The sequence below is a fragment of the Vespa velutina genome, chromosome 11 (genome assembly GCF_912470025.1).
Source record: "Vespa velutina chromosome 11, iVesVel2.1, whole genome shotgun sequence".
NCBI classification, from domain to species: domain Eukaryota; kingdom Metazoa; phylum Arthropoda; class Insecta; order Hymenoptera; family Vespidae; genus Vespa; species Vespa velutina.
The window spans coordinates 5,512,580-5,523,008 of NC_062198.1; the positions used below are offsets into that span (position 1 = coordinate 5,512,580).

The following is a 10,429-nucleotide window of genomic DNA, read 5'->3' on the forward strand; positions in this document are numbered from 1 at the left end:
TTTTACAGTCGTCTATATAATATATATATATATATATATATATATATATATATATATATACACATATACTGTATGTACACGTATATATGCATCCTTTTCACGAATTTCATCTGAGTCAACTATAGAGGATAGGACTGGTGTTATCTTTGCCGATTTTGCAGGTAGCTACCTAAGTTTCGTATGAGTGTTGATATAGCAACAGTCATGGAAGTATAGGTGAATCGATGAGGTTCTACATCGCGGTATCGCATTCTCCTTGGAATCTAAAAATCCTGGATTCTTTTCGCTGGTGCACATTGTCGTCCATCAGACCGTCGTAAAATTCCTTATCTAGTTGGCCATTTTGGGGTTTAAGGAATCAGAAGCGGTGGTCCGGGTTATCTATAAAGCCACCTGATATCATTTTCCTTCAGTCAATGTGTTATTTTGAGTATGAAAGGCCCGAGGGATTATAGAACTGAAATCAAAATCTTATGTTTATAGGTTATCATGATGAAAGAAAATGTTGGTCAAGGATTCGATGAAAATCTATGAACGATAAAGTAAATTTTCATGTACTTGATTATAAAGCAGAACTTTTGAAGTTGATAAGCGTTGGTACGTATGTACAAATAAGTGATACTATAATATTTTTCAATGGCCGCAGTTGCGGAATGGTAAATCCTGTGGTAGTAAATCGTTACATTTATTTATTTATTTATCATTTTTCTTTTTTAATACCGTCGCAACAACTTCACGGATTTATATTTGTGTAATTTAATAAATGAAAAATCAATAAAAAGAAGTTGTGCCTGTGTAATAAACGCGCGTGTGTTTATAAAAAAGAAAGAAGAAAAAATTAAATTCCGAGAATTACGAGAAAGTACGAAAACATTTACGGCAAAAAGAAAGACGCACGTGGCGAAAGTTAAAGAAGAAGGCAAAGATAAAGAGGGAAGAAGAAGAAAAAGAAATGTAAATAAGAAGAGTTTGTGGTCAGGAAGTCCTTAGAGATAGACGTAGTTGTGGGCAAGAATAAGAAGAGAAGGAGAGTCGTTGGTTGGAATGGGGTGGGGGAGAAAGGGAAGAGAATGTGAGAGAGGGATAGGCGGCAGCCGACGCCGTTTGTGGCTTTCGGCCGAGTCTGCTCGGCTCTGCTCGCTCAGTCGCACTCGAACCGCGCATCGGTCAGGGTCGTGCGCGCGTCACCCTCCGCTCCGCGCGACGAGCTACCCCTATTCGTGTCGGCGCGTATGCGTGTCGTTCTATACTCTGTGGATCTACTACCCGCACGATACCATTATGGAACATGCGTTGTTTACCGACGACTCTTCCTGTTAAATACGCCCGGTGAATAAACCAATAAGTACGTCGTCGGACTTTGTCTGATTGAAATTGGAATTTTTTTGAGCCAGAAGAAAGAAAGATAACCAACTCGTGTTCCGCGACTCCAATTGGATGTTACAAAGACATATTTTATTATAAATCTGATATTATTCAATGGAATGACAGTGTAAGATGTTGAAGTGTCATTCGAGTGTCGTCGGTGATACTTGAGAACAATTTTTTTCTATTCAACTTTTTACGTATATTTGATTTTACGAAAGAAAATCAGTGAAGCACCGTTAAAACCTTCTCATCCTTTTAATACTCGCCAGAGAGATAGCCGTTTTCCCTGGACCAACTATTCTTTTTCAAACAACTTTGGATTGCCTGGTGAGTACGAAACTTAGAAAGAGATGGATTGCCCTCGGCGTAATCTACCGGTGACACGACCTAACCTTCATAAGGGATAGTCGTCCCGCGCTGTTATCTCTCTTTCTCCTTCTCCCTCTCCTTCTCTCTTTCTCTCTCTCTCTCTCTCTCTCTCTCTCTCTCTCTCTCTCTCTCTCTCTCTCTCTCTGTCTTTTCCATCCCTTCTCTATCCTTCTGTTTGCAATTCTTTTCAATCCCCCCAGAAAACACACTTTTTTCCTTCTCCATAATCAGTTTTTTTTTATTCGAACAATATATATACTCTGTTTGGCGATACGCGTGACGGATGATATGTAATCTTATTTGATGACAAGATAGAAGATCCATCGCGCTTATCTTCACCTAAGCAGCCCTTCCTGAAATTGATGACACTCGACGTATGATCGTCGTAAGAACAAGTGTTTACGATATCGTTCTGAAGTGAAGTATCATCGAGAACCTTACGTTCTGAAGATGTTCTTAACAGAAAACGTGATGTACGGGCAACTTACGAATTTCCTGGTTTCTTCGACATTATTTCAACTTTAAAGTAACGTCACTAATCTTTGTTCTTATTGATCCAGTTGATATCAATGCACTGAAACGTAGAACCATTTTAATGAATTCTTTTGAATGAGACTTTTTTACACTTTGTAATTTTAGCGACAAATCTCTCTTTCCTTTTCTTTCTCTCTCTTTCTCTCTCTCTCTCTCTTTCTCTTTTTTCCAGTGTTAGTGAAGTTTTCTTCTACCTTTATTCATTTTAAGAACAAAAAGAAAGGAATAAAAAAAGTGATAATTTTATGTATGAAGGGAAGCGGGAAATGTTAAAGATTACAGGAGGCTTCATTGGCGAGTGGAAGGTGACCTATAAATATTCACCGTCTTTTCGTACTCCATTGTCGTAAAATATACGAAAAGTTTTCGATCTAGAGAAGGGATGTGGGTTGAGAGGGGTAGGTGGATGAAGTGTGACATTGTTCTGTATACCGAATGAATAAATGCATCTTTCGGTGTTCTTTCCGCAAGGTTTACTCGTTTCGGGAACTTTTCGAATATTCGCGTACGTTTTCTTTTTTTTTTGTTTTTTCTAGCCCAGCGAAAATTTTTTATACTTAAAACGCAAAAATTCAAGATATCCGTGTGCCAAAAGAGATAATCTTTAAGAATAATTAAGAATTGTATACGTAAATACCGTCCTTTTAAAAGTATTATTTAAGAGGAAAAAATTGTATTGATATTTGTATATTTGTATTTACGTAGTTAATACATAAAATCGTCAAAAATAGATCTAAAATGTGTACACAGTCATTCGAATACTTTTTCTAATTTATTTGACAGTAAACGTTCGTAATTTTCTAATCTATGAAAAAAGATAGTAAAAAGAAGGATGAACAGTGAGGATCCTGTCGCTAATAGGTTAAAGTTCTTCATTAAGTGACGACATTTCGAAAAGTAAAAAGGAGATTAAAAATGGTAGTCGCGTAGATACTGAAAGGATAGAAAAGTGAAGAACTCCGAAAGAATTCTTTTATCGGATTCCCCATGGCTCGAGTTAAATCGATCGTCGGTAATCCCGATTTCGTGTTTTTGACGTTTAAACATTGTATCTAGCTAGCAATAGTGATTTAGTATAACCTGCGGTGAAAACGTTAAGCGTCGATCGTCTCAAGAAAATAAAGTACGACATATTGCTTTCTTATATTTTAGTATTGTTACCATGGAAACGGAGGGTTAAGAGGCACGCTTGGATTGGACCAGGGGGAGTGTATGTACTCTACTCGTAGCTTATACTCGTTGCTCTTAAGAATGACCTTTAGAGGAATACCTATAGAGCCGTGTGACCTCCGTTACACGTGATCTGGCAATTAGGTGTAACCAAGCATTTACTTCGGTGGTCAAAGGAACGATATTTTCGTTCTTGTAATGTTATACTCCGTAAGGAAAAAGAGAAAGAAAAATATTTGAAATATCTATTGCTGGTTATCGTTCTTTTATACGCTTGCAATCGATTGATATATAGGTATATATATATATATATATATATATATATATATATATATTTGTTTCGATTTCACCAAATTGACTGAATTCATCGTTGGTAACGTTCTTCGTTGGTTATGTAGTATATGGTTCGAAAAGAATCAATAAGAGATCATATCGTGATGGAATCAAATTTTGACGTTATACATTCGATATGTTGTACAATTAAATTTCATTGGTTCGTAAATTTTCATATGCAATGCCCGCATTTATCTCGTTCCCGTTTAAATGTTTACCATTTAACCAATGAGCTCACTTTTGTTGCTAATATAATATATGGTGAAATTGATGATCCGCTTATGTCATCATCTGTAATGAAATTAAATATTCCGTCAATTTTATATTTTTCATATCTCTCCCTTCCATTAGATCGTTTTATCATTGATCGACGATGAAATTTCGAATCTATTAAAATATTAATAATCTTTCAGATCGGATAGAAATTGAAATGAGATAGGTAATAATAATACAAATTCACAATCGACGTATGATTACATTATTTAGAACGTACATTAGTAAATTACATTGCATATTATCTAAATCGTTCAACTATAATTCATATAATATTTCCATTTGGTTGGAAGTTTGATAAGAAGTGCATTTTTAAATGGAACAACGATATGTTTGGTCAGTATAAAATAATCGAATGGTCTAGGCATTAGCCGTAACGATCATGAGTGCAACACACTGTTTCATGAGAATCGTAGAGTTTGAGGTGGTCTCGTACGACGTTTCGATTTCTGCGCCATGTAAGAAAGTATGAGAAATTGAAAGATTTGAGATAGGCGAGGTCGAGGTAGGTCTTTTAAAGAGAGAAAGAGAGAGAGAGAGAGAGAGAGAGAGAGAGAAAGAGAGAGAAAGAGAGACGTGTACGGTCTCAGCACAGAGTCGCGTGAAACCGAGTGACTTATACCCTCGTCCTTACTACACGAGAATACACTTATGCGCCAAGGCATTCATTTTCCGCTATCGTGAGCTATACTCCCTCTCTCTCTCTCTCTCTTTCTTTTTTTCTTTCTTTCTCTCTCTCTCTTTCTTTCTCTTTCTTTTTCTCTCTCTCTCTCTCTCTTACCCTCACTTGGCTGAGCTAGCAGAGAGATTGAAAAATTCTAGATAAGATGTTAAACTATCGCATCGGCATACTACAATTGAACTTCCTTTTGGAGTGTCTCCTCAATACTTCCGTTACTTTTTGCACAAATTTTCTCAAATATGAAAATAATTAATCCAAATCTGATACTTTTCGATTTGTCCTCCGAAGATAAAATCTCTATTCTCGAAGGATCTCATTTTTTTTTTCTTCCTCTTTATTCCTCTCCTCCTTCTCAATAAATTGAAAATTGCCTCGTAGGAATGATTTAAATATCTCAAATAATATATGTACGTATGCACGTATATACTATAGGAATGTACTATAGAAAATGGCCGTTAATATAAAGAATCGTTCCTATCTACTGGCACCCTTCGTAGATCGAAGGGGAAAAAATATGTTCCACCAACGGAGACTTATATTCGTGAATTATTGTTCGGTAGGGATTCTATAAACGAGTATCTCCAATCGCAAAAGCGGCTTCGTTTCATGATGTACACTCGCTGTAAAATACGAAACTCATCGTATTTGCCGAAATTAATCGCGGCCGGACTCTCACTGTTGCTAGTTGAAATGCACGAAGTTACGAATACCATCCACTCGTTCCCTCGCTTTGGCTGCCCCTCCCCCTCCCCCTCACCGTTCCACCCTCTATCCCACCTCTACCAATTCCAACTAGCTCACTTCGGTCCGTGCATATTTCGAATGACAACGCGAAATTATTTACCGCGCGTTTGCACACGAGTCTCGTATTAATGTCTTTCAGTTACGTACCTTCAATGTTCATATGTATACATGCGCGTATAAGTATATATGCACTAACACACACACACACACACACACACACACACACATATATATATATATATATATATATATATATAAACCTTTTATAAAACTATACTTCGTCGGACACGTGGAACGTCGACGTTGGCGCACGTGCGTGCTAATTATACGCTTAATTACGAAATGATTACCTGTAAAATGCCTTCTAATTAACGATCATGCACGGCGCAATGCTCTTTCATTAGAGAGAGCTACCCTTGTATACGAATCAAGCGTGGAATAAATTATAAATATGATTTATAATCGCTCCCGGTGAAACACTCGCGGCATGTATTTGAAAATTGTTACCGTCGATGCATCTCCCTCTTTCTCATTCTCTCCCTCTCTCTCTCTTTCTCTCTCTCTCTCTCTCTCTCTCTCTCTTTCTCTCTTTCTCTCTTTCTCTCTTCGCCACGAAATAGTCATTTCAAGCAGTATCTTAAAAATAAAAGGTTTAACGTTAACGTCATACTACGTCTAGCACAGATATATAATTTTCTGAATCCGTGCTAACGCGCTTGAGAATTTGCCCCGGGAGTTAGCATGATTCATAAAAGGTTCTCTACTGAGAACTAAACGGAAATACTTTCTTTCCGTGTTGTTGTGTCGTTAATGCACGGTATCGTAGGTGGAAGCCCGTTTATGAGCGATCATACGGTATAATGTGAAAACCGTTGTAATTTTCAATGGAGGTAGACAGAAATGTAAAAAAAAAAAAAAAAAAAAAAGAAAAAAAGAAAAAAAAGAAAGAAGCAAAAAAGAAAAAAAAAAGAACATTTAAAATTTCCATTTGTTCGTAATACGCAGTAGTTCCTATCACGAACTCCATACTCGGACAAGAAAGAACACAATGCCGGGGGTTGGCAACCGAAGCTAAAGCTCGTCTCGGCTAGCGCCGTTTCGAGTGGATGAAAAGGTGTGCATGAAAATGTTTTGAAGTATAATGGTGGTGCTTGACCGAAATAGCAAGCCGCGGGAGTCGAGAAAGTGTTTTCAAAGGCTGTGATACTTGCAACGTGACTACTGTATTCGCGTACGTATCCTCTGTCGGGGATAGGCATAGAAGTAGTAATGGTACCTTTGAGAAGGAGAAAAGAATACACTGAGAAAAAGATAGAGAATGCTTTCTCAAGAGTTTCATACACATTATTCTAGGATTTCGATTCATCGACACTGACGTGAGATCTTTTTTCTTCTTGTTCATTTCTTTTTTCTTTCTTTTCCTTTTTTTCCTTTTTTTCATTTTTTCAAAGTGACATTCCTACAGATGAATTTCTTAAAGAGTGTTCGCCTGTGTCCCTTTAGCTTTTGGCATAATAGTAATAGAAAGAAATATACTTTTGAAATACTAATTAGAAAGGAAATTTATGATAAAGTCTGTTGTATCAAACATCTTCTGTTAAATTACATTTGATTTAAATTGAAACATCGCAAAGAAAATAATGAGGTAAATTTGTAAGTACTACAATATTAATCATAAAAGTAATCATAAGATTTTCCATTGAATCGGATAGACTTGATTGGAATCGAAGATTGAAGGTTCAATTCAATATAAAACCAGGTCAAGATGGAGCGAATTATAGCGGAACAAAACATCAAATCATTTCAACATTGCAATCAAGAATCGCGAAGGATTAAGGAACTATTGTAAGGTGTGCATTGAGCTCTATTTGAGCTTTCAATAATCCTATTTAAAGGATAATTCTTAATGAAATTCGGATATGTATCGAATGAAATAGAAGGATTTCGGATAGGAATAACTATTTCGGTTTTAATCATAAATCTATTAATCTCTTTTAACAAACTCAATCTTACGAGATCCTTATGTTTTCTCCATATTTCTGGTGAACCTCTTATCCGAAGTAGAAACTCAAAATGTACTTTATACGGTTTGAAAATCCACTTTTATCCATGTAAGAGCTAGTGCCATGCTAAGCTTAAAGAGAGACTTACTGTCAATTTAACTTTTGAGATTGACTCGCTACGAAATTTAATTTTCTTCGAAAGTTAAACCTTTGCGAGATCAACAACACGAACTCGAGTTGCCGTGATAAGGGGAATCTTTTTTTTTTTTTTTTTTTTTAATGTAATCGCAAGATGCACAACACAAACGAATGCAACCTTAAAGATATCAGAAGCTTTAAAAATTTAAGATTTCTTTATTATTTTATTTTTTCTTTAATACGACACTCAAAAGTAAAGTGAATTTATTTTATCTCATAATACCTTTTCAAATACCTACTTCTTTTTTTTGTTTTCTAATCCATCGATATTACCAATTCATTCCTATGTGATTTCTGGATGCACATGAGAAAATCCTTTAAGCGCAATTCCATTATCATAACCGAGCAGTTATTCACTTTGACGATAGAGACATAATCGAGCCAATAATATGGTCCTCGTTAAAGTACAAATCACTTTCACTAAGACGATCGAATAAAATGAATCAATATCCATACTCATGCGTCTCGAATCAACAGTTCTCAATGATCGAAAAAAGTAATAACAGAGATAACACACAGAGATAACACAGAAGTATCTAAAAAACGGTAAACGTTTTCAACGCGCATTTGTAGAAGAAAGAAAAGAAGGAGAAGGGTTACATTCGAGATATCTGTCGAGCATTATTGAAAATCCGTATGCGTCTGAGTAAGGTGGTGATAGCAGTTTGAGATGAGGAAGTTTCTTTGGAGGAGGGAAGAAGGAAGCCAAAGATACTTTGGTTCGCTTTTAGGTATTCGTGCATAAACGGCACCATGCCTGCAGCAATGTGGCAGCGCCTTCAATACTAAAGACACTAAAGAGAGAGAGAGAGAGAGAGAGAGAGAGAGAGAGAGAGAGAGAGAGAGAGAGAGACAGAGAAGGTCTCACAGCAAGCAAGCGCTCGTCTAGTTCGAGTCTGTGTTGGCAGAGTACGAAGAGACAAAGACCGGCAGCTTTAGAGAAACCACCTTCGTCTAACGGCCTTGGATAGAGAACACCCTAAGATTCCGGATATGCAACTTCGATGGGATAGTTTGCCGATGGAATTTCCTCGTGAATGCTCTGGCACGTCGCCCGTCTTTCGACTATCATCGACGCTGCGCGTAATCCCGTGGGAAAGATGGCTGCTTTCAGAAATAAGGGATGCTTCATAACTGTCGGATGAGTGCTTGCTTGACCATACCACAGGGGAATTTTGAAATTGCCGCGGTCATGAGCAAATGCTTCTCCTATCCTGTAGTTTTGAGAGAAAGAGCAAGAGAAAGAGAGAGGGGAGAGAGAGAGAGAGAGAGAGAGAGAGAATATTCAGACTCTCTAAGGAACTACCCTCAAATTTACAAAAATTGAAAATTATATAAAAAGAATTATAGATAAATTGATAATCCGATGATTTAATTATAGATGATAGAGTAAATTTGATATTTTGAAGTTGAACATCCGGCAGGTGTAAATGAATTAATGTTCCTTCCGAGTATCTTGAATAGTAAGTAATTCAATAAATAGCAGAAATAGAAGGAATAGTGAGAAGACACGTATCCGTTTGGCGGACGTGGCACGATTCTCTCTCTCTCTCTCTCTCTCTCTCTCTCTCTCTCTCTCTCTCTCGTTCTCTCTCTCTTTCTTTAAAGTGATATGAAACTTTTAGAGATGAAGACATTTTGTCAGAAGGAATAACATAAAGCTGAAGTAATGTCTCGCGAGACGACACTCGATAGGACAATTTTTATAGGCAGAATCAAGTTCTGATGTGAAATTGATTACACCATAAAGTTTGGAACAAAAGTTTGTGAAATTCTATAACGTCCCATTCACCCGAAGTACGACGAAAGTTCAATACGGTTTTTTATTTATTAATTTTTTTTTTCTTTCCTCTTTTTCTTTCTTTCTCATTGTAACTCTTTGTCAAAAAATTTCTTTAATGCCATCGGAAAGTTCATTTTCTCGTTTTTATGTTTGTTCTTTTCTTTGCTTTTTATTTTGTTTTTTTTTTTTTTTTTTTTTTTTTTTTTTTTTTTTTTTTCTTGAAACGATAAACAAGAAATTAAGAAACACAAACCTTTGATTTGAAATTCTATTGTACGATGGAAAATATGATGTAACAGATTGATAGAAGTAAAATTTTATTCCGATTGTTCTGAAACTTTTGACAAGCACTTATTTATTTTGATTACTACTCGACATGCCCTAACAAGGCACGTTGATTTCTTTCAGAATAAACGTTCTTCTCGTTCAGTTCTGAACGATGTTATTCAAGTAGCTTTAAAAAAGATTACTTTTAACAATGGAGAACAAGGAGGAGGATCAAGCGCGATTATTAATTCTAGTACACCGAAGATAAAGACAGACATGGGTAAGAAAGAAAAGAAGGGTGGAGAAATCTCAATGGAAAATTTATAAATAACAATGTATTATCGTGGTATTAATATTCCCAAATGGGAGTTTTTAATAATCAATAATATTTAAGAGCTAATTTATTTAATTCACTGTCTGTTCATGAATTTTCTATATTTTTCTTTAATAACATCCTGTTTTTAAAGGGAAGTGAATGAGGAACAAAGAGAGAGAGAGAAGAAAATAAAATTAAGTCGAAAAGTATTGACTTGGAAAATAAGAAATTCGTATTCCACGTAGCAAAGACATCTTCAAGAAATTTGGGAGGAACTGCTTTCTCGAGAAAAGCAAAAATTTTCAAGAGACGATAAAAAAGAAAGAAATCGATTTCACGTTTGCGTAAACGCAAAAGAATATTAGGTCCATGACCTTTTCTCTTTCTGC

General features: G+C 36.1%; 1 protein-coding gene across 6 annotated transcripts in view; it reads left to right on the top strand.

Annotated features, from left to right (window-relative positions):
* Nucleotides 1-1,143: 1,143 nt before the first annotated feature.
* LOC124952949 (discoidin domain-containing receptor 2) overlaps nucleotides 1,144-10,429 on the top strand; it is a 138,697-nt gene continuing 129,411 nt past the window's right edge. For all 6 annotated transcript variants that reach the window (XM_047503619.1, XM_047503618.1, XM_047503621.1 and 3 more), the window contains exon 1: nucleotides 1,144-1,695. The gene's annotated coding sequence lies outside the window, so the exon portion shown is untranslated. The remainder of the gene's footprint in view (nucleotides 1,696-10,429) is intronic.